The 27,724-nt window shown below is 59.6% G+C and overlaps 1 long non-coding RNA gene across 2 annotated transcripts in view; it reads right to left on the reverse strand.

Annotated features, from left to right (window-relative positions):
- The window catches only part of LOC145534289 (uncharacterized), a 28,981-nt gene extending 21,359 nt beyond the window's left edge, over window positions 1–7,622 (reverse strand). The window contains exon 1 of one of the 2 annotated variants that reach the window (XR_014074420.1): window positions 6,873–7,622. This is a non-coding gene — a long non-coding RNA (uncharacterized LOC145534289). Of the gene's footprint in view, window positions 1–6,815 lie in introns of both variants that reach the window. The other variant, XR_014074419.1, reaches the window with a different exon arrangement.
- Window positions 7,623–27,724: the final 20,102 nt, after the last annotated feature.

Genomic DNA, 27,724 nt, shown 5'->3' on the forward strand with positions numbered 1-27,724 from the left:
GGCCGCAGAGCCGCCAGGAGCCGCGGGTCGACGAGCCCGACGGGGCTCTATCCCCTCCCCCCCTTCCCTCACCCTGTCGACGAACTGCGGGTGCCCGCGTGTCCACCTGCCGGCAGGGCCTCTCCCACTCGCGACCTCGCCCGCCGAGCCGCCAGCGCGAGCCCGTCTCCCGGCTGTCAGGGTGTCTGCCCCTCCTCCCCCCTTTCCTCACTCTGCGCCGAGCTGGCGGTGCCCGCGTGTCCACCTGTCGGCCGGGCCTCTCGCACTCGCGACCTCTGCCGCCGAGCCGCCAGCGCGCGCGCGTCGCCCGCCTGGCAGGGACTCCGCCCCTCCTCCCTCCTTCCCTCACTCTGTCGCCGAGCTGGCGGTGCCCGCGGGTCCAGCTGTCGGCAGGGCCTCTCCCACTCGCGACCTCGCCCGCCGAGCCGCCAGCACGCGCCCGTCGCCCGGTTGTCAGGGTGTCTGCCCCTCCCCCCCTTCCCTCACTCTGCCGCCGAGCTGGCGGTGCCCGCGTGTCCACCTGTCGGCCGGGCCTCTCGCACTCGCGAACTTTGGCGCCCAGCCGCCGGCGCGCGCGCGTCGCCCGCCTGGCAGGGAGTCTGCCCCTCCCCCCCCTTCCCTAACTCGGCCGCAGAGCCGCCAGGAGCCGCGGGTCGACGAGCCCGACGGGGCTCTATCCCCTCCCCCCCTTCCCTAACCCTGTCGACGAGCTGCGGGTGCCCGCGGGTCCACCTGCGGGCAGGGCCTCTCCCACTCGCGACCTCGCCCGCCGAGCCGGCAGCGCGCGCCCGTCGCCCGGCTGTCAGGCTGTCTGCCCCTCCCCCCCTCCTCCCCTAACTCGGCCGCAGAGCCGCTTGGAGCCGCGGGTCGACGAGCCCGACGGGGTTCTAGCCCCTCCCCCCCTTCCCTAACTCCCCCCCTTCCCTAACCCTGTCGACGAGCTGCGGGTGCCCGCGGGTCCACCTGCGGGCAGGGCCCCTCCCACTCGCGACCTCGCCCGCCGAGACGGCAGCGCGCGCCCGTCGCCCGGCTGTCAGGCTGTCTGCCCCTCCCCCCCTCCTCCCCTAACTCGGCCGCAGAGCCGCCAGGAGCCGCGGGTCGACGAGCCCGACGGGGTTCTATCCCCTCCCCCCCTTCCCTAACTCCCCCCCCTTCCCTAACTCTCGACGAGCTGCGGGTGCCCGCGTGTCCACCTGCGGGCAGGGCCTCTCCCACTCGCGACCTCGCCAGCCGAGGCGCCAGCGCGCGCCCGTCGCCCGGTTGTCAGGCTGTCTGCCCCTCCCCCCCTTCCCTCACTCTGCCGCCGAGCTGGCGGTGCCCGCGTGTCCACCTGTCGGCCGGGCCTCTCGCACTCGCGACCTCTGCCGCCGAGCCGCCAGCGCGCGCGCGTCGCCCGCCTGGCAGGGACTCCGCCCCTCCTCCCTCCTTCCCTCACTCTGCCGCCGAGCTGGCGGTGCCCGCGTGTCCACCTGTCGGCCGGGCCTCTCGCACTCGCGACCTATGGCGCCCAGCCGCCAGCGCGCGCGCGTCGCCCGCCTGGCAGGGACTCCGCCCCTCCTCTCTCCTTCCCTCACTCTGCCGCCGAGCTGGCGGTGCCCGCGGGTCCAGCTGTCGGCCGGGCCTCTCCCACTCGCGACCTCGCCCGCCGAGCCGCCAGCACGCGCCCGTCGCCCGGTTGTCAGGGTGTCTGCCCCTCCCCCCCTTCCCTCACTCTGCCGCCGAGCTGGCGGTGCCCGCGTGTCCACCTGTCGGCCGGGCCTCTCGCACTCGCGAACTATGGCGCCCAGCCGCCGGCGCGCGCGCGTCGCCCGCCTGGCAGGGAGTCTGCCCCTCCCCCCCCTTCCCTAACTCGGCCGCAGAGCCGCCAGGAGCCGCGGGTCGACGAGCCCGACGGGGTTCTAGCCCCTCCCCCCCTTCCCTAACTCCCCCCCTTCCCTAACCCTGTCGACGAGCTGCGGGTGCCCGAGGGTCCACCTGTCGGCCGGGCCTCTCGCACTCGCGACCTCTGCCGCCGAGACAGCAGCGCGCGCCCGTCGCCCGGCTGTCAGGCTGTCTGCCCCTCCCCCACTCCTCCCCTAACTCGGCCGCAGAGCCGCCAGGAGCCGCGGGTCGACCAGCGCGACGGGGTTCTAGCCCCTCCCCCCCTTCCCTAACTCCCCCCCTTCCCTAACCCTGACGACGAGCTGCGGGTGCCCGCGTGTCCACCTGCCGGCAGGGCCTCTCCCACTCGCGACCTCGCCCGCCGAGCCGCCAGCGCGAGCCCGTCTCCCGGCTGTCAGGGTGTCTGCCCCTCCTCCCCCCTTTCCTCACTCTGCGCCGAGCTGGCGGTGCCCGCGTGTCCACCTGTCGGCCGGGCCTCTCGCACTCGCGACCTCTGCCGCCGAGCCGCCAGCGCGCGCGCGTCGCCCGCCTGGCAGGGACTCCGCCCCTCCTCCCTCCTTCCCTCACTCTGTCGCCGAGCTGGCGGTGCCCGCGGGTCCAGCTGTCGGCAGGGCCTCTCCCACTCGCGACCTCGCCCGCCGAGCCGCCAGCACGCGCCCGTCGCCCGGTTGTCAGGGTGTCTGCCCCTCCCCCCCTTCCCTCACTCTGCCGCCGAGCTGGCGGTGCCCGCGTGTCCACCTGTCGGCCGGGCCTCTCGCACTCGCGAACTTTGGCGCCCAGCCGCCGGCGCGCGCGCGTCGCCCGCCTGGCAGGGAGTCTGCCCCTCCCCCCCCTTCCCTAACTCGGCCGCAGAGCCGCCAGGAGCCGCGGGTCGACGAGCCCGACGGGGCTCTATCCCCTCCCCCCCTTCCCTAACCCTGTCGACGAGCTGCGGGTGCCCGCGGGTCCACCTGCGGGCAGGGCCTCTCCCACTCGCGACCTCGCCCGCCGAGCCGGCAGCGCGCGCCCGTCGCCCGGCTGTCAGGCTGTCTGCCCCTCCCCCCCTCCTCCCCTAACTCGGCCGCAGAGCCGCTTGGAGCCGCGGGTCGACGAGCCCGACGGGGTTCTAGCCCCTCCCCCCCTTCCCTAACTCCCCCCCTTCCCTAACCCTGTCGACGAGCTGCGGGTGCCCGCGGGTCCACCTGCGGGCAGGGCCCCTCCCACTCGCGACCTCGCCCGCCGAGACGGCAGCGCGCGCCCGTCGCCCGGCTGTCAGGCTGTCTGCCCCTCCCCCCCTCCTCCCCTAACTCGGCCGCAGAGCCGCCAGGAGCCGCGGGTCGACGAGCCCGACGGGGTTCTATCCCCTCCCCCCCTTCCCTAACTCCCCCCCCTTCCCTAACTCTCGACGAGCTGCGGGTGCCCGCGTGTCCACCTGCGGGCAGGGCCTCTCCCACTCGCGACCTCGCCAGCCGAGGCGCCAGCGCGCGCCCGTCGCCCGGTTGTCAGGCTGTCTGCCCCTCCCCCCCTTCCCTCACTCTGCCGCCGAGCTGGCGGTGCCCGCGTGTCCACCTGTCGGCCGGGCCTCTCGCACTCGCGACCTCTGCCGCCGAGCCGCCAGCGCGCGCGCGTCGCCCGCCTGGCAGGGACTCCGCCCCTCCTCCCTCCTTCCCTCACTCTGCCGCCGAGCTGGCGGTGCCCGCGTGTCCACCTGTCGGCCGGGCCTCTCGCACTCGCGACCTATGGCGCCCAGCCGCCAGCGCGCGCGCGTCGCCCGCCTGGCAGGGACTCCGCCCCTCCTCTCTCCTTCCCTCACTCTGCCGCCGAGCTGGCGGTGCCCGCGGGTCCAGCTGTCGGCCGGGCCTCTCCCACTCGCGACCTCGCCCGCCGAGCCGCCAGCACGCGCCCGTCGCCCGGTTGTCAGGGTGTCTGCCCCTCCCCCCCTTCCCTCACTCTGCCGCCGAGCTGGCGGTGCCCGCGTGTCCACCTGTCGGCCGGGCCTCTCGCACTCGCGAACTATGGCGCCCAGCCGCCGGCGCGCGCGCGTCGCCCGCCTGGCAGGGAGTCTGCCCCTCCCCCCCCTTCCCTAACTCGGCCGCAGAGCCGCCAGGAGCCGCGGGTCGACGAGCCCGACGGGGTTCTAGCCCCTCCCCCCCTTCCCTAACTCCCCCCCTTCCCTAACCCTGTCGACGAGCTGCGGGTGCCCGAGGGTCCACCTGTCGGCCGGGCCTCTCGCACTCGCGACCTCTGCCGCCGAGACAGCAGCGCGCGCCCGTCGCCCGGCTGTCAGGCTGTCTGCCCCTCCCCCACTCCTCCCCTAACTCGGCCGCAGAGCCGCCAGGAGCCGCGGGTCGACCAGCGCGACGGGGTTCTAGCCCCTCCCCCCCTTCCCTAACTCCCCCCCTTCCCTAACCCTGACGACGAGCTGCGGGTGCCCGCGGGTCCACCTGCGGGCAGGGCCCCTCCCACTCGCGACCTCGCCCGCGGAGACGGCAGCGCGCGCCCGTCGCCCGGCTGTCAGGCTGTCTGCCCCTCCCCCACTCCTCCCCTAACTCGGCCGCAGAGCCGCCAGGAGCCGCGGGTCGACCAGCGCGACGGGGTTCTAGCCCCTCCCCCCCTTCCCTAACTCCCCCCCTTCCCTAACCCTGACGACGAGCTGCGGGTGCCCGCGGGTCCACCTGCGGGCAGGGCCCCTCCCACTCGCGACCTCGCCCGCCGAGACGGCAGCGCGCGCCCGTCGCCCGGCTGTCAGGCTGTCTGCCCCTCCCCCACTCCTCCCCTAACTCGGCCGCAGAGCCGCCAGGAGCCGCGGGTCGACGAGCCCGACGGGGCTCTATCCCCTCCCCCCCTTCCCTCACCCTGTCGACGAACTGCGGGTGCCCGCGTGTCCACCTGCCGGCAGGGCCTCTCCCACTCGCGACCTCGCCCGCCGAGCCGCCAGCGCGAGCCCGTCTCCCGGCTGTCAGGGTGTCTGCCCCTCCTCCCCCCTTTCCTCACTCTGCGCCGAGCTGGCGGTGCCCGCGTGTCCACCTGTCGGCCGGGCCTCTCGCACTCGCGACCTCTGCCGCCGAGCCGCCAGCGCGCGCGCGTCGCCCGCCTGGCAGGGACTCCGCCCCTCCTCCCTCCTTCCCTCACTCTGTCGCCGAGCTGGCGGTGCCCGCGGGTCCAGCTGTCGGCCGGGCCTCTCCCACTGGCGACCTCGCCCGCCGAGCCGCCAGCACGCGCCCGTCGCCCGGTTGTCAGGGTGTCTGCCCCTCCCCCCCTTCCCTCACTCTGCCGCCGAGCTGGCGGTGCCCGCGTATCCACCTGTCGGCCGGGCCTCTCGCACTCGCGACCTATGGCGCCCAGCCGCCAGCGCGCGCGCGTCGCCCGCCTGGCAGGGAGTCTGCCCCTCCCCCCCTTCCCTAACTCGGCCGCAGAGCCGCCAGGAGCCGCGGGTCGACGAGCCCGACGGGGCTCTATCCCCTCCCCCCCTTCCCTAACCCTGTCGACGAGCTGCGGGTGCCCGCGGGTCCACCTGCGGGCAGGGCCTCTCCCACTCGCGACCTCGCCCGCCGAGCCGGCAGCGCGCGCCCGTCGCCCGGCTGTCAGGCTGTCTGCCCCTCCCCCCCTCCTCCCCTAACTCGGCCGCAGAGCCGCCAGGAGCCGCGGGTCGACGAGTCCGAAGGGGTTCTATCCCCTCCCCCCCTTCCCTAACTCCCCCCCTTCCCTAACTCTCGACGAGCTGCGGGTGCCGGCGTGTCCACCTGCGGGCGGGGCCTCTCCCAATCGCGACCTCGCCCGCCGAGCCGCCAGCGCGCGCCCGTCGCCCGGCTGTCAGGCTGTCTGCCCCTCCCCCACTCCTCCCCTAACTCGGCCGCAGAGCCGCCAGGAGCCGCGGGTCGACGAGCCCGACGGGGTTCTATCCCCTCCCCCCCTTCCCTAACTTCCCCCCTTCCCTAACTCTCGACGAGCTGCGGGTGCCCGCGTGTCCACCTGCGGGCAGGGCCTCTCCCACTCGCGACCTCGCCAGCCGAGGCGCCAGCGCGCGCCCGTCGCCCGGTTGTCAGGCTGTCTGCCCCTCCCCCCCTTCCCTCACTCTGCCGCCGAGCTGGCGGTGCCCGCGTGTCCACCTGTCGGCCGGGCCTCTCGCACTCGCGACCTCTGCCGCCGAGCCGCCAGCGCGCGCGCGTCGCCCGCCTGGCAGGGACTCCGCCCCTCCTCCCTCCTTCCCTCACTCTGCCGCCGAGCTGGCGGTGCCCGCGTGTCCACCTGTCGGCCGGGCCTCTCGCACTCGCGACCTCTGCCGCCGAGCCGCCAGCGCGCGCGCGTCGCCCGCCTGGCAGGGACTCCGCCCCTCCTCCCTCCTTCCCTCACTCTGCCGCCGAGCTGGCGGTGCCCGCGGGTCCAGCTGTCGGCCGGGCCTCTCCCACTCGCGACCTCGCCCGCCGAGCCGCCAGCACGCGCCCGTCGCCCGGTTGTCAGGGTGTCTGCCCCTCCCCCCCCTTCCCTCACTCTGCCGCCGAGCTGGCGGTGCCCGCGTGTCCACCTGTCGGCCGGGCCTCTCGCACTCGCGACCTATGGCGCCCAGCCGCCGGCGCGCGCGCGTCGCCCGCCTGGCAGGGACTCCGCCCCTCCTCCCTCCTTCCCTCACTCTGCCGCCGAGCTGGCGGTGCCCGCGGGTCCAGCTGTCGGCCGGGCCTCTCCCACTCGCGACCTCGCCCGCCGAGCCGCCAGCGCGCGCCCGTCGCCCGGTTGTCAGGCTGTCTGCCCCTCCCCCCACTTTCCTCACTCTGCCGCCGAGCTGTCGGTGCCCGCGGGTCCACCTGCCGGCCGGGCCTCTCCCACTCGCGACCTCGCCAGCCGAGCCGCCAGCGCGCGCGCGTCGCCCAGTTGTCAGGGTCTCCGCCCCTCCCCCCCTCCTTCCCTCACTGGGCCGCAGAGCGGCCAGCGCCCGCGGGTCGAGCACCCGGACGGACCTCTCCCACTCGCGACCTCTGCCGCCGAGCTGCCGTGTTGATCCCGCTCGACCTCACCCGAGTGGGCTCTCGGCTCGCCCTGCCTTCCGGGGTTGATCTGGTCTCGGCGACCGAGCCGCCAGATCGACCCGTTCTCTTCCGTTTGCTTTTTCTTTTTCAGGTGCGTCGGGTTTGTTGGTTGCGGTTATGTGAGGGACGAGTGCGTGCTTTTGCTTTTGAGGCGCTGCTATATGAACGCGTCGTTTCAAATCCAAGTCTCTTCATTTGTGCCGTTGCTCAACGTTGCTTTTGCCGAAAGAGCCGTCGTCCGGGTCACAAAAGGGCTTTCTCCTGGCGTGCCCAAAGATGGTGACGGGGACACGGACGGGGATGCTGGCGAGTTGTTGTTCTGGGGCGTGTGCTCACACCGTCTGACGTGGGCCTGCGATCCCCCTCGGATGGGAGTGCATTCCGCTGCTCCGTGGGTGGGGAGTCAAGAATCCTTCCCGTCCCGTCCGTCCGTGCGTCCGTCATCCCTCGCCCAGGGACGTTCTCGAGAAGTGTGGGCGGATCCCGTTCTCCTGTCTGCGCCGTTGACTGAGCGGAGAAACGCGAACTAGGATGGGCTCCGTCTGGCAACGAGTCCCCGTCGGTCGCCCACTAAGCTCCTATGCTGGGGCTGGCTCACTGGATAGCTGGTTGGGGGTCGGGCGCCACCTGCCTGTCGGGCGCTTTTTCAGAGGGTCTTGGGGCGGGGCGACCACGGATGGAGCCGGCCCGGGCCGGCTAACTCTTGAATGCCTTGAGGCTGTGGAAGGAGGCGGTGTGGGAGGGGCACCTTGGGACAGAGGTCAAGGGGGCGGGGATAGGTAGCCACTTCGGCTTTTCGGTTTGGGTGGGAAATCTTGACGAAACTTAACTGGATTCGAGAAAACGGGCATTGGATCCCAAGGGAATCGACTTCCTTCTCTCTGGCCTGATCACTTCGCATGGGGGAATCTTAGTTCTCCCGCCAAGGATGTTGAAACCAAGACGTGACAGGTCACGCGGGTCCAGTCTCTCCAGTGAGGTTCAGGGGCAGAACACAAGGGTCAAAGTTCGCCTCGTGACAACGAAACCCTGCGCACCCACCCCACTCCTCCGCCACCCCACCCCCCCCCCCCCCGCGCCGGCCAAATCGGAACACTCCCTTGTCTGCCCAAGACAAGTGCTGGCCGGTGGTGGCTGAGGTGAGGGGGGCAGACTCCCGTTGCACGGGAGTGAGCTTGATCCCGGAGGTGATGAGCTCAGAAAACACAAGCAAATATTCAGAAGAATATCTGTGCACGTTGTCCTTTGCTGACTGTGTCTTTCTGTCTCTGCCCGCACCACCTACACACGCTGCCCACGCCCCCAACGCGTACACACACAGCGCACGCACTCCCGCACGGCCCTACGCAGCACCCGCACACACGCCGGCCACACCCTGCACACCCACTCACACACACACACAGCGTTGTCCTTGGACTGGCTCTGTCTCTCTGCCGGCCCCCCCCCACACCCACGTGGCGCACAGACACACCACCACCCCGACACTGGCCCCCTACACACACGGCCCTATGCGCCACCGCACACAGGCACACACCCCGCACGCACACTCCCACCCCCCCCACCCCGCCCCACTATGTTGTCCTTGGCCTGGCTGTGTGTCTCTCTGCCTCTGCCTCTGCCTCTGCCCCTCCCCCCACTCACAACTACGTGGGACCTGCACACAGCACAGACACACACCCCCCACACACACTGCCCTCCCCCACACGGTCCTATGGGCCACCGCACCCACGCACACACCCGGCACCCACACTGCTTCTCACCCCCCCGCCCCTCCCCCACACACTATGTTGTCCTTGGCCTGGCTGTGTGTCTCTCTGCCCGCCCCCCCCTTAACAACCACGTGGCACCCGCACACAGCACAGACACACCCCCCACCCACCCCCGCCCCTCCCCCTCCACACACTATGTTGTCCTTGGCCTGGCTGTGTGTCTCTCTGCCCGCCGCCCCCCTCACACCCACGTGGCACCCGCACACAGCAGAGACACCCCCCCCTACACACACACTGCCCCCCCCCGCGCGGTCCTAGGCGCCTCCGCACACACGCACACACCCCGCACGCACACTCCCCACCCCGCACCCCGAACCCGCCCACCCACACTACGTTGTCCTTGGCCTGGCTGTCTCTCTCTGCCTCTGTCACTGCCCGCCCCTCCCACACCCGCACCCACAGGCGCACACACCCCCGTGGCATTCGCACACAGCACAGACACAATATCCCCCCACACTGCCCCCCTACACACACGGTCCTAGGTGCCATCGCACACACGCACACACCCCGCACGCACACTCCCACCCCCCGCCCCGCCCCCCCCACACTATGTTGTCCTTGGCCTGGCTGTGTCTCTTTGCCTCTGCCTCTGCCCCTCCCCCCACTCACCCCTCCGTGGGACCTGCACACAGCACAGACACCCCCCCACACACACACACTGCCCCCCCCACGGTCCTATGGGCCACCGCACACACCCCGCACCCACACTCCCCCCCGCCCCCTCCCCCACACACTACGTTGTCCTTGGCCTGGCTGTCTCTCTCTGCCGCTGTCACTGCCCGCTCCCCTCCCCCACACCCGCACCCACAGGCGCACACACCCACGTGGCACCCGCACACAGCACAGACACACCACCCCCCACACACTGCCCGCCCCCCCGCACGGTCCTAGGCGCCTCCGCACACACCCTGCACGCACACTCCCACCCCGCACCCCGACCCCGCCCACACACACTACGTTGTCCTTGGCCTGGCTGTCTCTCTCTGCCTCTGTCACTGCCCGCCCCCCCACACACCCGGACACACCCCCGTGGCATTCCCACACAGCACAGACACAACACCCCACACACGGTCCTATGTGCCGTCGCACACACGCAACACCCCACACACGGTCCTATGCGCCATCGCACACGCGCACACACCCCGCACGCACACTCCCACCCCCCCGCCCCCCCCCCACTATGTTGTCCTTGGCCTGGCTGTGTCTCTCTGCCTCTGCCCCTCCCCCCACTCACACCTCCGTGGGACCTGCACACAGCACAGACACCCCCCCACACACACACTGCCCCCCCACGGTCCTATGGGCCACCGCACACACGCACACACCCCACACCCACACTCCCACCCCCCGCCCGCTCCCCCACACACTACGTTGTCCTTGGCCTGGCTGTCTCTCTCTGCCGCTGTCACTGCCCGCTCCCCTCCCCCACACCCGCACCCACAGGCGCACACACCCACGTGGCACCCGCACACAGCACAGACACACCACCCCCCACACACTGCCCGCCCCCCCGCACAGTCCTAGGCGCCATCGCACACACGCACACACCCCGCACGCACACTCGCACCCCCCACCCCGACCCTCCCCCAAACTATGTTGTCCTTGGCCTGGCTGTGTCCCTCTGCCTCTACCTCTGCCCCTCCCCTCACTCACACTTACGTGGGATCTGCACACAGCACAGACCCACACCCCCACACACACACTGCCCCCCCCCACGGTCCTATGGGGCACCGCACACACGCACACACCCCGCACCCACACTCCCACCCACCCCCCGCCCGCTCCGCCACACAGTACGTTGTCCTTGGCCCGGGTGTGTCTCTCTGCCCGCCCCTCCCCCCCACCCCCCGCTTAACAACCACGTGGCACCCGCACACAGCACAGACACCCCCCCACACACACACTTGCCCCCCACACACTGCCCTCCTTCACACACGGTCCTGTGCGCCACCCCCCCCCACGCACACACCACGCACGCACGCACCCACCCACCCCCGCCCCTCCCCCCACACACATTATGTTATCCTTGACCTGGCTGTGTGTCTCCCTGCCTCTGCCTCTGCCCGCCTCCCCTCACACCCGCACCCACAGGCGCACACACCCACGTGGAACCCACACACGGCACAGACACGCCCCCCACACACACTGTGTGGTGTCCCTGTCCCTCACTTTCTCCTTCCCTTCTTCATCGTCCCTCTGCCCCTTCCTCCCCACCTCCAGCTTCACAGGACAGGGTGCCTCTAAGGTGCCTCTGCCTGTTAATACACCCTTGACAGGAAGATTTCTACAGTCTGACCCGTCACGCCTGTCACCTGGGGGGGGGCGGGGCGGGTGCGTGGTCAAGCATCCTTGGTATGCTAGGTAGAGCTTTCTCTGTGGAAGGTAACGCTGTTTGCCACTTGGGGCATACCTTCCACGGTCCCTAGTGGTTGACACGCCACCCACTTCACTGAGCAAATCCTAGGAGCCTTCACCGAATCTCTTGCAAAATTCTTCAGAACTGTCAGTCTTCCGGTCACCCCCCATCATCATCAGGCGACGTGTAGAGGACCGATGGAAAAACGGGAGGATTGACTTCTTCCATGGGATCGGATGACCTGAGGAGTAGGATGCTCAAATGGATGCCTGACTTCTTGACGAAAATACGTTGGGGCGGGGAGGGGCAGGACGGTCCACTTAGGAGGTCGGGTTGAACGTGTACACATACGACATGTACATCATACAATCCACAAGCACCTACCAGGCAGCACAGGAAATGTAGGCTTCCTACTTTGGATTCACCTCTGAGGGAAAAGAATCTGAAAACCCGAAACGAGCACGACTTTGTAAACCCACTCTATACTTCATTTCTGCCATAAGGGTGGTGTCATCTGCATATCTGAGGGGATTGCTATTTCTCCCAGCCATTTTGATTCCAGCTTGTGCTTCATCCAGCCCAGCGTGTCTCGTGATGCTGTACTCGGCATGTAAGTTAAATAAGCAGGGTGATGATAGAGAGCCTTGATGGACTCCTTACCCTATTTGGAACCAGCCTGTTGTGTTCCATGTCTAGTTCTTACCTGTTGCTTCCTGACCTGCAGAAATACAGATTTCTCACTACTTTTGTTGTTGTTGTTGTGAATTCCCTAACCTGAGTGAAAAGCGCGAGAGACAGAGAGAAGAGGGGGAGGGACAGGCAGACAGGCAGGGGGGGAAAATAATCATAATCATAAAAAAAAAAAAAAAAAAAAAGGACCTTACCGTTAACTCTGTTGCTTTCCAGATCCAAAGAGACCACAAAGGACCGGAAAGGACACAATGTTTAAAATGGGAATTGGAAAAGACGGACATCCACTTGGTCGCTTCAAACAATAATGCCCCTGTCAGCGGAATAGAATCGTTTCTCTTTTTCTCTCTACCTGGTCCTTCCAGACTTCAGAAACTCTCAGTGAGGATTCTTCTCTCCTTGGCGAGAGAGTGATTTCCATACGTTCCTTAGGGGCCCAGAGGATGTTTCTGTGAAACGGGGATATCCACTTCTGGATGGGAGATTCCTGGGCCACGTGTGTTTGGTCCTTTGCCTGTGGTGCTTCCCCCGAAAGTGGGACTGGATCCTGAAGTTTTCTGAGTTGCCTCCGATATCGGAAGCTCTGTCAGAGGGGACAACCCTCTCTGGGGGGACATTTGCCACCATCTCTTGCCCTTCTGACGGAGAACTCAAAAGGCCCTGTGCCTGAAGCTCTGCAGATGGAAGCTAGAGTGAAGGAGGAAACAGACAGAGCTGGACTCCATCTTAGGCCAGGCTGCGAACATGAGGCTACACGCACGGTCACCCTCCCAATGGACTCTGAACTTTGTGCCCGGTGTCTATAGAAGGGGCATACCAATGGAAAACCGGACACGCACACACACACACGCAGGCGCCTGCCCGCGCGTGCGCGCGCGCGCACACACACACACACACACACACACACACACACCCGGATAAAACAGCCTTTGGGGCTTGTACTTGGACTCTCCGTGGCCTAAAAGAATATGCTAATTATCTCTGTCACAGAACAAAGCCATCAGTTCCATTATGTGTATCAGGATATGACCACAGGCCTGTGAATAAATGTCCACTGTGTATCTCGTCTTATAACACATGAATGATGGGGTTATCGGGATTGTCTTTACCCTTCCTTTGTTTAGGTAAGTCTCAAGGAATTTGGGGTGGTGGGTTCAGACACATACCCCTGAGGTATAAAAGATTTTCACGAATGCTGGTTGGGGTCCTTGGCTAAGAGAAGACTCTGCCTTGGGCCCGCTGGTGTAAGAAACTGCACTCCACTACCTGCATGGTCCTTCTGAGTGAGTTTGTTTCCCAGAACGCGTGGCTACAACAAGAGGACTCGGTGAACATTTCCGACAGAGCTTCCTTGGTGGCTCACACGGTCAAGAGTCTGCCTGCGATGCAGGAGACCCGGGTTCCATCCCCGGGCCAGGAAGGTCTCCTGGAGAAGGGCATGGCAACCCGCTCCAGGACCCGACCCTGACATCTAGAAATCTCCTTGACTGACTCCCCCTGCACCGACTGGTTTCGAATCCGCTCCAGGGATGAACCTGTGTGTTTCCTTGGTTTCCCTACAAGTGCCTCTGAGGAAATACCTGATTGCTTGCACCCCAGGCCTGCTTTCCCAAACCCGTCCATCGACATCACAGCCTCCTGAGAGGAGATATGAGAACTGGTTCACTGAACGGAGGATCTGTGCTCAGAGACTCTTTTCCATGACAGGGAGGCCCGTACTAACTAACCTATTTGGTCCCTCCCTCCTTCCCTCGTTCCTTCCTCCTTTCATTCTGGATTTTCTTTTCTTTTTCTTTCTTTCTTTCATTCTTTCTTTCTCTCTCTCTCTCTCTCTCCCCCTCCCTCCCTCCCTCCCTCTCTGTCTGTCTGTCTTCCTTTCTTTCTTTCTCTCTCTGTCTCTCTCTCTCTCTTTCTTTCCTTCTCTTTCTTTCTCTCTCTCTCTTTCTTTCTCTCCTTCCTTTTTCTCTTTTTCTCTCACGCACACGTGCCTTCTCTCACGGACACGCGCACATGCACGCATTCACACACACACACAGTCACCAGCTCAGCTTTTCATGGGTTCCAGGCAAGTGTCAGAGGAGGGAACGCCTGGGGTCCGGAGTAGGCCGCCGCCCCCACCCCACCCCACGCACGCACCCCTCCGTGCCCTATGGAGTGTTTTGGATTCAAGTGACTTAAGAACCGGCCAGCGCCAGCGGAACGCTCTGCCCCTCCCTCCTTTTCTGTCTCTCTGAAGGCAGGCAGGAAGGAAAAACGCCTCCCACGGAGGAAGATGTCAAGAGATGATGGCTGCTTCGACGCACGTCCGTGATCCTCACATGCATTAGCGGGGTTTCCTGGGTTACGAAAAGGAGGAGACTCCTTTGGCCTGACCCAAGGCGAGTTTGTCCCTCAGCCTCCCTCCCCCCCCCCCCAGGCCCATTCCTCCGCGCGGTGCTGAAGGGGCAGCCTCAAGGTGGAGAAATGGGGGTGGGGTCGGGGCGGATCACCATTCAATCGAGGCAAAGTCCAAAGGCTCTTCCTTGACTGGAAAGCGTTCTGCATTTGAATGAAGCTATCCCACGAGGGGCCCTGCAGGGGGAGCGGGAGGGGGAGGGGGAGGGGGAGGGGAAGGGGAAGGGGGAGGGGGAGGGGAGGGTGGAGGGTGGCGGTGGGGGTGGGGCCCACAGACAATAGCCCCGGCCAGCGGCCGGCCTTGCCTGGCTGAGGAAGCCCTCTGGCGGCGGCGGGGCCACGCCCCCGACTCCTGCAACTCGATCCCTTCAAGGAAACTTCTGCGGTGATTCCTGTCCAGGGGAATCATCAAAGTTGGCCTGTTTCTGAAAAAGGCCTGAGTCACAGCTGTGACAGATTCTCTGGCTCTCTTGACACATGGATTGACCTGCACCCTCCCACCCTGGCAGATCCTTTGGACACGCCTGAAGAGGTCTTTGGCCTCCGTCAGAAAACAAGCCAAGATAGACACACAAATACGTGCTTGTCTAGCCTTGTTGAACAGGCCAAAAATGATGCATGGCCTTGGATTGGAGAGAAATCTGCTCCTCTCACACGCCCGAAGGCAGGAAGTTCTCAGCGGGACAGAACCTGCCTTCACGTCTCAGCGGGACCACCGGGGACGGTCCCCTGGCCCTCACCCGCCCCCAACCCCTAGACCAGCTCCCCCGACTCCTCTCCCCACCCCCCACCACCCCAGCGCCCAGCCACCGAGGGGGGCCCGGGGAGGGATGGAGGTCTCAGCCGCGGTTCTGAGAGGTCACTTGTGAAACCGCCCTAGCTAGGCCGAGACGCCTAGGAGTAATATTGTAAAACATGAAAGAGAACACAAAATGGACTGATGACTCTGAGAGAAGAATTGTAATTGGAGGAAATTTCAGGACTGGCTCTGATATTGCATCCCGGAAAAAGTAAAACTCATACAGAGAGTAGAAAAGTGGTTACTAGGGCTATGGGGAGAGGTTGGTAAAAGGGAACAAATATTCAGCTATAAGATGAATAGAGTCTGAGGATCTCATGTAAAACACGGCAATCTTTTTGACATGTTTTGTATAAATGAAATCTTATGAAGATAAAATCTAAGTAGGAAAGATGGAGGGAAGAAAAAAAAAAGAAGGTGAAATATGTGAGGTGATATGAATTAACTGGATGAGGAATCCTTTCACATCGTAAACACATGAAATCACCACAGTTATATTTCAATTTCTTGCAATTTTATATGTCAATTATACCTCAAAAAAGTTGAAATTTTAAAAAAGATATTACAAGATCTATGAAAAACCGTGAAGATTGTGTCTGGCTTGATAACATTGAGAACGTAGAACTCAGGCGATCCAAAACGTCCCCCTGACTAATAGAGTGTTTGTGTCATCGGTTACTCAATTCTGAATTATCATAGGTTCCAGAATTGTTGGTTGGATGCAAGATTTCAAAGCAGCCACATACTGGAAAACTTAGTTTTAATGAGTTTAGTTCTATTCTCTCAAAGCGGAGAGCTCTATTTAAAGATGATACTTTACGTGGACTTCCTTGATTTTTCCTACGTCGGATCAGAGACGGATGTAGTGAGATATCATGAAGTAATTCCCTGTTTTTCTCTTTATAATTTCCGCGACATGATCCTTCTAGTTAGTAAGAAACATTTGTGTTGCCTTGAAGAGAATTAGATTATTATCATAATAATGGAAAGGGAAAGTAGTAGGTTTATGCTTGGCCCTTTTATATTTAAAATATACCTTTTTGGCTACAGTGTGAGGCATAGGAGATCTAGATCCTGCAATCGAGGAATGAATCTGTGCCCTTTGCAATGGAAGCAAACTGTCTTAATCCCTGGAACCCTAAGGAAGTTCCTCAAAAGAGACGGTTTGCGACTAGGTCAGAAATGATAGTCTTCAAAGGCAATCCCTTTAAGGTCAAAGGAACAAAATTTACTGACTGAAGAAAAGCCTCTGGGTAATACGAATGAGGAGTCTCTGACCTATGAGCAGCCCATCAATACTCCTATTGCCGGCAATAGGAGTAAAGAGGACATCCCATGACACAGAAGGACCTGTCCCAGGAGAGAAGCCCAGGTTCATTCTGCCCGAGAGGAGAAGGCGGGCCGAGCGATGGTCTGGGAAGGGTTTAGAGACTCAGGGTGCGGGCACATGGCTACGCTTGCTGATGAGGGGTCAGATTCCCGATGAGATGAGACGACACGGCTCGCCAGCATGGTGGGGCCGTCAAGAACCCCCTCGAATCTTGCAGACCCTCTGCGACCAATGAGAGAGAGCCAGGCACCACTGCTCAGGGGCACAGCTTCTGCTCTGCTCTTGGCAGGTCCCGGTCACCTGCCACCTTCCTAGGTCTCCAGCAGAGGTAAAGTGAGGCCCAAATGCCGCCTGAGAATCTTTGAGCTCAGAATGGACACTCTCTTTTTTCAGTGGCCTGGAGTGTCATAAGCAATCCAAAGGTGAGCAGAATTAAATGCAAGTAGTCAGAATAGTGGTGAGAACAAAAGGAAATGGCAAGTCATTGTTAACAATCTATTTTGGACTTAAAGTTTTGTGAAGAGAGAGACGGAACCTAGCTTCAGAAGGGGAGGGAGGTCCAGCAAGGTCGAATGAGGCCCACTGGTGGCTGGGGACTCATCTGGAGGAACTTCTCTGAAGAAGGGCCTGGGATCCATCTGAAAGCGGGAGTGAGAACCCAGGCCCGGGAGTGAGTGTCCAGAGCTGGAATGAGAGCTCCTGGGAGACTGACTCGAGCGCGGCTGGTTTCCGGGGCACCCACCTCCCCTTCTCCTCAGCTGATGCCCGCAGGCTGGGTCACGGCCCTTGAGGGAGAAGCCTTGGCAGAAGGTCTCCCCATGGAGGGAGCCCATAGGTGTCTCAGTCTGTCAGTGGCAGTTGCTCGTTTTCTCGGGCTGCCAGCCCATCTGAGCTGTTTCTGTTGGAGGGGAAATCTGCCTGAAGTTATGCCTGAGGCATGAGCTCTCTTATTATCAAATTAGGCGAATATCTGATACATAATGTGAATACCTGGCATACTGCCATGGAATTTCTAAATATCCGTGTGCCGAAAGCTAACTCCATCCCCACGTGTGCGAGCTAATTCAGGTGAACTCGCTCGTGTGGTAGTAGTGGTGAGAGCAGGAGTGGATCGGGAGCGAAAGGACCAGGTGGAATTTCTCGATTCAAATCCATGAATCTCTGAGGACTTCGTGAGCACGTTACACTTTAAGTGTCATTCCTGGCCTGAGAGGGAGCACGAACAGGACTTTTCTGATGGCTTCATGGAGACGTGAGACAGGAGTCGAGATCCACAGTATGCAGCGAGCGGTATCTTTGCTTATAGGCAGATCCAGAAAAAGCTATCAGCTCACTGTTGGTTCTTTCAAAGCACGTAGTAGCTGTGTGGTTGCCCGATAATGTGAGTGCCGTCCACCTAGACTGTACACGCACCTCACGCACCGAGTATCTGTCGGCCTTGTAGATGAGGAGGTGGCTGAGGGGCGTTTGCGCAAGTGACTGGGTTTGAATCTAGACAGCACCCTTTGCTGTGGGCTTGGTGAAGTGCAGGTCCTCAGTACACAGGATTCTCATCCTTCCTGGCCTGTTTCTGGCTCCTCTTCACCATCTGGGTTCCACAAGCCTCATCTTTAGCAGCACCGGTGTGCTCTTACCACAAACCTCCGAACAGCACGTTCTTTCAAGGTGCCTCCTCGTTCTTCACCGCTGGTGCTGGGCTCAGACCGTCCCCTGCCCCACGGCCCTTTCCCGGGCCTTTCCTTTTCACTCTCCCGTGGCTAGAGCTCTGACCCATCCTCCAAGCGCGAGGCCTCTTCTCACTATTTCGCATTCCAGGCAAGCCTACTTATTCTGGGAGTTATTCCCCCTTGATACTTTCTGTCTATAACCAGGACCAGGACCAAGCACACAAATCTCTTTCCACGCAACCCCTTCTTGACGCTCAGCTCTGCCGGGCGTGTTGGTGCTGACTCTCGTACGGATGGTGAGTCGACAGGTGACCGGTGACGGGTGAGCTTTTCATGAACCACGTGGAAAGTATGGTTGGCAAGCCTCTGACACAGATTCCCCCATGGGAAAACATCGTCACCTCCTGAGACAGTCCTGGGAACAAAGTCAACGAACAGAGGATTCAGTGCTTCCGGACACATCGAGTGCTTGTGGCAGACACAACCTGCCCCAGAGCATCCAAGGTCAAGTGTGAGGAAAGGCCTAGGAGTAGCGGGACCGGGGACTGAACAAGTCGGCTCTGCTCCTCTCCCGGCTGCAGTCCAAAGAAACGCCAAACAGGATGCCTCTTTGTTGCCATCGAGTGTCCAGTTCTAAACTTTTGTTAACAATGTATACAATGTTAAGGCGCGGGAGAGCCGGCTTTACTGAAACTTGTGGATCGTGCACTTCTTATCCCTGCTACTGTTTGATACAATTAGAGTTTAAGAGCACCCTGTTTTCCAGGAAAGATACTATATAACGCAAAGGTGCGATTTCTAGTGCCACCTTAATTTCCCCAGTCTCTGGGTACGAGAGCTGAACCAAATGTTGTCTAGTATATTTTCAGGGACATGACAAGCTATTCAGATCCTTCCCGATAGATGTTCTGAAAAAGAACTACTAGCTGCAAGAACTAAATCTCAATTTCAACTCCGGTAGAGGAGAAGCTGCGCTGCTGGCAACAGTTAAGATAAACACTGTATCTTCCCAAGAATAGACTGGGTACCCCCAGCATTTACCTTGAGGCTGCAGCGAGGAAGACTAAGTCTGCCCCTGAACTAGGTCCGTTTCTTTGACTTGAACCTTTATACGTGATTCCTGATATCTTCAGTTTCCGTATGCTGCCTGTAGCCCGAGACGTACAGGGCGCACCCCTCGTCAAGGCTCAGATTTCAAGAGTCTAATACATTTCCATTCAGATACAGATAGCAATCTGCAGAATAGAGAATAATACGTATCTCGTTGGAGCGTTACAGGAATATCATGACATGACACGTGTGGCCCCGCGCGCCCCCAACCACAAGCCCAGATCTCCCGTCTCCCCTCCGAAACCTCCCCCTCCTCCCCCCCATACCCAGCCACCGAGGGGGGCCCGGGGAGGGATGGCGGTCTCAGCCCCGGTTCCGAGAGGTCACTCGTGGAGCCGCCCTAGCTAGGCCGAGACGCCAGATGTGGCTGCCCTGCTGCTTCACGTCCATCTCCGTGAGCCATGCCCCAAAGGCACGTGAAATCATTGAGAGCAAACAGCGCCCCCAGAAAACGCAAAATGATCCTCCTGAACCCCACACGGCCGCCATCTTGGTGGATCCACGTTAGAGGTCGTTGGTAGGTATCCCCACTTGATGCCTGAATAGTACTCACACGGACTCGATTTCTTTTCGCTTTTCCTGGGTGCCCTAGCCAGAGAGATCACGTGGGCCGGAGAGCAAACACAGAACAGAACAGAGCCCCGAACCACAGCCAAGTCGAGGGCGTGCGGAACCGCAGGAACTCACAGAGCCTGTGAGGGGACCCAGATGGGGAAGAAGCGTCCGTGCTCACGTATCTCTGGGGAGGTTGGAAGGGGCGCCCGCCAGCGAGGCAGGTGCCGCGCGAGTGGCCGGAGACGTTTCTCCGTGGGATCTCTCGGGGTGTCGCAGGGTGCCGGGTGCAGGGGCACCCTGGGAGGCCCGGTCCACCGAAAAGCCCGAGAAGTCTTCATGTGGGGCAGGCACGGAATGGTTTCTTGCAGGGCCGGGCGAGGAGAATTCGGGGGCCCATACCTCCAAGCCCCACACGTCTCGAGAGGGTTCCACGTGGCATTCTGAAAGGCCGGGCGACGGAGGGAAGGGGTTCGTGGCTGCGGACAACGCCTGGCTGGAGGAATTCTTTGTCTTTGGCGACGGTTCACCCCGCAGGTCAGGTCATGAGGTTCCTCGACACCTTCCACGGGGCGGATGTTCACAGGAGGAGTGGGGACGGGACGGCGGACTCGCAGGCCACCCTCCTGTCCCCACTGCTCCCCTCCAGAACTGGAGCTCGAATCTAGATGGGCCTCTGACCGCACACATCGCTGGGTTTACGTCGTGCCGGCTTCACCTTCGAGTCTCACAAACTGGCACTCTTGCTGCTTCTAGGAGTGTCCTAGAGAAGAAGACACCGGGTTCCGTACGAGATCAGCTTCTTGGACGCGGCCCTCTGGAGCCCGTGGCTTTGGCTTCAGGGGAAGCACGCTGCCTACGGTATAGCCTGGCCCGGAAGCTCATCCGAGGATTCCTCAGGAGTTCGCGGGCCCCGAGGATTCTGTTTCCGAAAAGCGTTTTCTGGAACCGGGCGACTTGGGGGAACGTGTCACTGGTCTGGAAAATGGAAGGCCGCTGTCAGAGGGTTCAGTGACCTTTACGCTCCCTCCTTTCACTTGAAAGGTGTCTTCTTTTTTCTCCCCACCCCGCCCCCCAACCCCCCGCAACACACACACACCCGACAGCTTGCCTGACCGTTGTTGCTGGGGAGATGAACTCTCAGGAGACGGGAGGCCAAGTCTCTTTCACACCCCGGGGAAGACGATAGGAACGGGTCCCCAGCCGTGCGATGTTTCCGTGTCTCGGCACGGCCGACAGTCTCCTCCTCGTTCTGGGTGCTCCCGTTTCCTCCACCCCCCACCCCCCACCCCATCCCATCCCATCCCATCCCACCCCATCCCATCCCATCCCAAACTAAGGGTTTAGTTTAATGCCAAACTTCTACAAAGAAATAAGCAAATTTTTGTGCAATGTCCAGTGATCTCTTTCTAGGTTGATAGACTGATCAATGCCGTGGTTAATTCCCACAGTAAGTGGATGCCACCCTGTAAATCTTCTTGGCTCATTGCCTGCCACACCCGCTCCATTGCTGGTTAGGAGTAATGTTGTAAAACATGAAAGAGAACACAAAATGGACTGATGACTCTGAGAGAAGAATTGTAATTGGAGGACATTTCAGGACTGGCTCTGATATTGCATCCCGGAAAAAGTAAAACTCATACAGAGAGTGGAAAAGTGGTTACTAGGGCTATGGGGAGAGGTTGGTAAAAGGGAACAAATATTCAGCTATAAGATGAATAGAGTCTGAGGATCTAACGTAAAACACGGCAATCTTTTTGACATGTTTTGTATAAATGAAATCTTATATGAAGATAAAAATCTAAGTAGGAAAGATGGAGGGAAGAAAAAAAAAAAGAAGGTGAAATATGTGAGGTGATATGAATTAACTGGATGAGGAATCCTTTCACATCGTAAACACATGAAATCACCACAGTTATATTTCAATTTCTTGCAATGTTGTATGTCAATTATACCTCAAAAAAGTTGAAATTTTAAAAAAGATATTACAAGATCTATGAAAAACCGTGAGGATTGTGTCTGGCTTGATAACATTGAGAACCTAGAACTCAGGCGATCCAAAACGTCCCCCTGACTAATAGAGTGTTTGTGTCATCGGTTACTCAATTCCGAATTATCATAGGTTCCAGAATTGTTGGTTGGATGCAAGATTTCAAAGCAGCCACATGCTGGAAAACTTAGTTTTAATGAGTTTAGTTCTATTCTCTCAAAGCGGAGAGCTCTATTTAAAGATGATATTTCACGTGGACTTCCTTGATGTTTCGTACGCTGGATCAGAGACGGATATAGTGAGATATCATGAAGTAATTCCCTGTTTTTCTCTTTATAATTTCCGCGACATGATCCTTCTAGTTAGTAAGAAACATTTGTGTTGCCTTGAAGAGAATTAGATTATTATCATAATAATGGAAAGGGAAAGTAGTAGGTTTATGCTTGGCCCTTTTATATTTAAAATATACCTTTTTGGCTAGAGTGTGAGGCACAGGAGATCTAGATCCTGCAATCGAGGAATGAATCTGTGCCCTTTGCAATGGAAGCAAACTGTCTTAATCCCTGGAACCCTAAGGAAGTTCCTCAAAAGAGACGGTTTGCGACTAGGTCAGAAATGATAGTCTTCAAAGGCAATCCCTTTAAGGTCAAAGGAACAAAATTTACTGACTGAAGAGAAGCCTCTGGGTAATACGAATGAGGAGTCTCTGACCTATGAGCAGCCCATCAATACTCCTATTGCCGGCAATAGGAGTAAAGAGGACATCCCATGACACAGAAGGACCTGTCCCAGGAGAGAAGCCCAGGTTCATTCTGCCCGAGAGGAGAAGGCGGGCCGAGCGATGGTCTGGGAAGGGTTTAGAGACTCAGGGTGCGGGCACATGGCTACGCTTGCTGATGAGGGGTCAGATTCCCGATGAGATGAGACGACACGGCTCGCCAGCATGGTGGGGGCGTCAAGAACCCCCTCGAATCTTGCAGACCCTCTGCGACCAATGAGAGAGAGCCAGGCACCACTGCTCAGGGGCACAGCTTCTGCTCTGCTCTTGGCAGGTCCCGGTCACCTGCCACCTTCCTGTCTCCAGCAGAGGTAAAGTGAGGCCCAAATGCCGCCTGAGGATCTTTGAGCTCAGAACGGAAACTCTTTTTTTCGGTGGCCTGGAGTGTCATAAGCAATCCGAAGGTGAGCGGAATTAAATGCAAGTAGTCAGAATAATGGTGAGAACAAAAGGAAACGGCAAGTCACTGTTAACAATCTATTTTGGACGTAAAGTTTTGTGAAGAGAGAGACGGAACCTAGCTTCAGAAGGGGAGGGAGGTCCCGCAAGGTCGAATGAGGCCCACTGGTGGCTGGGGACTCATCTGGAGGAACTTCTCTGAAGAAGGGCCTGGGATCCATCTGAAAGCGGGAGTGGGAACCCAGGCCCGGGAGTGAGCGTCCAGAGCTGGAATGAGAGCTCCTGGGAGACTGACTCGAGCGCGGCTGGTTTCCGGGGCACCCACCTCCCCTTCTCCTCAGCTGATGCCCGCAGGCTGGGTCACGGCCCTTGAGGGAGAAGCCTTGGCAGAAGGTCTCCCCGCGGAGGGAGCCCATGGGTGTCTCAGTCTGTCAGTGGCAGTTGCTCGTTTTCTCGGGCTGCCAGCCCATCTGAGCTGTTTCTGTTGGAGGGGAAATCTGCCTGAAGTTACGCCTGAGGCCTGAGCTCTCTTATTATCAAATTAGGCGAATATCCGATACATAATGTGAATACCTGGCCTACTGCCATGGAATTTCTAAATATCCGTGTGCCGAAAGCTAACTCCGTCCCCACGTGTGCAAGCTAATTCAGGGGAACTCGCTCGTGTCTGACCCGTGTGGTAGTAGTGGTGAGAGCAGGAGTGGATCGGGAGCGAAAGGACCAGGTGGAATTTCTCGATTCAAATCCATGAATCTCTGAGGACTTCGTGAGCACGTTACACTTTAAGTGTCATTCCTGGCCTGAGAGGGAGCACGAACAGGACTTTTCTGACGGCTTCATGGAGACGTGAGACAGGAGTCGAGATCCACAGTATGCAGCGAGCGGTATCTTTGCTTATAGGCAGATCCAGAAAAAGCTATCAGCTCACTGTTGGTTCTTTCAAAGCACGTAGTAGCTGTGTGGTTGCCCGATAATGTGAGTGCCGTCCACCTAGACTGTACACGCACCTCACGCACCGAGTATCTGTCGGCCTTGTAGATGAGGAGGTGGCTGAGGGGCGTTTGCGCAAGTGACTGGGTTTGAATCTAGACAGCACCCTTTGCTGTGGGCTTGGTGAAGTGCAGGTCCTCAGTACACAGGATTCTCATCCTTCCTGGCCTGTTTCTGGCTCCTCTTCACCATCTGGGTTCCACAAGCCTCATCTTTAGCAGCACCGGTGTGCTCTTACCACAAACCTCCGAACAGCACGTTCTTTCAAGGTGCCTCCTCGTCCTTCACCGCTGGTGCTGGGCTCAGACCGTCCCCTGCCCCACGGCCCTTTCCCGGGCCTTTCCTTTTCACTCTCCCGTGGCTAGAGCTCTGACCCATCCTCCAAGCGCGAGGCCTCTTCTCACTATTTCGCATTCCAGGCAAGCCTACTTATTCTGGGAGTTATTCCCCCTTGATACTTTCTGTCTATAACCAGGACCAGGACCAAGCACACAAATCTCTTTCCACGCAACCCCTTCTTGACGCTCAGCTCTGCCGGGCGTGTTGGTGCTGACTCTCGTACGGATGGTGAGTCGACAGGTGACCGGTGACGGGTGAGCTTTTCATGAACCACGTGGAAAGTATGGTTGGCAAGCCTCTGACACAGATTCCCCCATGGGAAAACATCGTCACCTCCTGAGACAGTCCTGGGAACAAAGTCAACGAACAGAGGATTCAGTGCTTCCGGACACATCGAGTGCTTGTGGCAGACACAACCTGCCCCAGAGCATCCAAGGTCAAGTGTGAGGAAAGGCCTAGGAGTAGCGGGACCGGGGACTGAACAAGTCGGCTCTGCTCCTCTCCCGGCTGCAGTCCAAAGAAACGCCAAACAGGATGCCTCTTTGTTGCCATCGAGTGTCCAGTTCTAAACTTTTGTTAACAATGTATACAATGTTAAGGCGCGGGAGAGCCGGCTTTACTGAAACTTGTGGATCGTGCACTTCTTATCCCTGCTACTGTTTGATACAATTAGAGTTTAAGAGCACCCTGTTTTCCAGGAAAGATACTATATAACGCAAAGGTGCGATTTCTAGTGCCCCCTTAATTTCCCCAGTCTCTGGGTACGAGAGCTGAACCAAATGTTGTCTAGTATATTTTCAGGGACATGACAAGCTATTCAGATCCTTCCCGATAGATGTTCTGAAAAAGAACTACTAGCTGCAAGAACTAAATCTCAATTTCAACTCCGGTAGAGGAGAAGCTGCGCTGCTGGCAACAGTTAAGATAAACACTGTATCTTCCCAAGAATAGACTGGGTACCCCCAGCATTTACCTTGAGGCTGCAGCGAGGAAGACTAAGTCTGCCACTGAACTAGGTCCGTTTCTTTGACTTGAACCTTTATACGTGATTCCTGATATCTTCAGTTTCCGTATGCTGCCTGTAGCCCGAGACGTACAGGGCGCACCCCTCGTCAAGGCTCAGATTTCAAGAGTCTAATACATTTCCATTCAGATACAGATAGCAATCTGCAGAATAGAGAATAATACGTATCTCGTTGGAGCGTTACAGGAATATCATGACAGGACACGTGTGGCCCCGCGCGCCCCCAACCACAAGCCCAGATCTCCCGTCTCCCCTCCGAAACCTCCCCCTCCTCCCCCCCATACCCAGCCACCGAGGGGGGCCCGGGGAGGGATGGCGGTCTCAGCCCCGGTTCCGAGAGGTCACTCGTGGAGCCGCCCTAGCTAGGCCGAGACGCCAGATGTGGCTGCCCTGCTGCTTCACGTCCATCTCCGTGAGCCATGCCCAAAAGGCACGTGAAATCATTGAGAGCAAACAGCGCCCCCAGAAAACGCAAAATGATCCTCCTGAACCCCACACGGCCGCCATCTTGGTGGATCCACGTTAGAGGTCGTTGGTAGGTATCCCCACTTGATGCCTGAATAGTACTCACACGGACTCGATTTCTTTTCGCTTTTCCTGGGTGCCCTAGCCAGAGAGATCACGTGGGCCGGAGAGCAAACACAGAACAGAACAGAGCCCCGAACCACAGCCAAGTCGAGGGCGTGCGGAACCGCAGGAACTCACAGAGCCTGTGAGGGGACCCAGATGGGGAAGAAGCGTCCGTGCTCACGTATCTCTGGGGAGGTTGGAAGGGGCGCCCGCCAGCGAGGCAGGTGCCGCGCGAGTGGCCGGAGACGTTTCTCCGTGGGATCTCTCGGGGTGTCGCAGGGTGCCGGGTGCAGGGGCACCCTGGGAGGCCCGGTCCACCGAAAAGCCCGAGAAGTCTTCATGTGGGGCAGGCACGGAATGGTTTCTTGCAGGGCCGGGCGAGGAGAATTCGGGGGCCCATACCTCCAAGCCCCACACGTCTCGAGAGGGTTCCACGTGGCATTCTGAAAGGCCGGGCGACGGAGGGAAGGGGTTCGTGGCTGCGGACAACGCCTGGCTGGAGGAATTCTTTGTCTTTGGCGACGGTTCACCCCGCAGGTCAGGTCATGAGGTTCCTCGACACCTTCCACGGGGCGGATGTTCACAGGAGGAGTGGGGACGGGACGGCGGACTCGCAGGCGACCCTCCTGTCCCCACTGCTCCCCTCCCTCCAGCACTGGAGTTCGAATCTAGATGGGCCTCTGACCGCACACATCGCTGGGTTTACATCGTGCCGGCTTCACCTTCGATTCTCACAAACTGGCACTCTTGCTGCTGCTAGAAGTGTCCTAGAGAAGAAGACATCGGGTTCCGTACCAGATCAGCTTCTTGGACGTGGCCCTCTGGAGCCCGTGGCTTTGGCTTCAGGGGAAGCGCGCTGCCTACGGTATAGCCTGGCCCGGAAGCTCATCCGAGGATTCCTAAGGAGTTCGCGGGCCCCGAGGATTCTGTTTCCGAAAAGCGTTTTCTGGAACCGGGCGACTTGGGAGAACGTGTCACTGGTGTGGAAAATGGAAGGCCGCTGTCAGAGGGTTCAGTGACCTTTACGCTCCCTCCTTTCACTTGAAAGGCGTCTTCTTTTTTCTCCCCACCCCGCCCCCCAACCCCCCAACCCCCCGCAGCACACACACACCCGACAGCTTGCCTGACCGTTGTTGCTGGGGAGATGAAATCCCAGGAGACGGGAGGCCAAGTCTCTCTCACACCCCGGGGCAAACGATAGGAACGGGTCCCCAGCCGTGTGATGTCTCCGTGTCTCAGCACGGCCGACAGTCTCCTCCTCTTTCTAGGTGCTCCCGTTTCCTCCACCCCCCACCCCCCCACCCCACCCCACCCCACCCCACCCCACCCCATCCCATCCCAAACTAAGGGTTTAGTTTAATGCCAAACTTCTACAAAGAAATAAGCAAATTTTTGTGCAATGTCCAGTTATCTCTTTCTAGGTTGATAGACTGATCAATGCCATGGTTAATTCCCACAGTAAGTGGATGCCACCCTGTAAATCTTCTTGGCTCATTGCCTGCCACACCTGCTCCATTGCTGGTTAGGAGTAATTTTGTAAAACATGAAAGATAACACAAAATGGACTGATGACTCTGAGAGAAGAATTGTAATTGGAGGAAATTTCAGGACTGGCTCTGACAGTGCCTCCCGGAAAAAGTAAAACTCATACAGAGAGTAGAAAAGTGGTTACTAGGGCTATGGGGAGAGGTTGGTAAAAGGGAACAAATGTTCAGCTATAAGATGAATAGAGTCTGAGGATCTAATGTAAAACACGGCAATCTTTTTGACATGTTTTGTATAAATGAAATCTTATGAAGATAAAATCTAAGTGGGAAAGATGGAGGGAAGAAAAAAAAAAGAAGGTGAAATATGTGAGGTGATATGAATTAACTGGATGAGGAATCCTTTCACATCGTAAACACGTGAAATCACCACAGTCATATTTCAATTTCTTGCAATTTTATATGTCAATTGTACCTCAAAAAAGTTGAAATTTTAAAAAAGATATTACAGGATCTATGAAAAACCGTGAAGATTGTGTCTGGCTTGATAACATTGAGAACCTAGAACTCAGGCGATCCAAAACGTCCCCCTGACTAGT

The sequence above is a fragment of the Giraffa tippelskirchi genome, chromosome 14 (genome assembly GCF_054371585.1).
Source record: "Giraffa tippelskirchi isolate mGirTip1 chromosome 14, T2T-mGirTip1v1.2.pri, whole genome shotgun sequence".
Classification (NCBI taxonomy): Eukaryota; Metazoa; Chordata; class Mammalia; order Artiodactyla; family Giraffidae; genus Giraffa; species Giraffa tippelskirchi.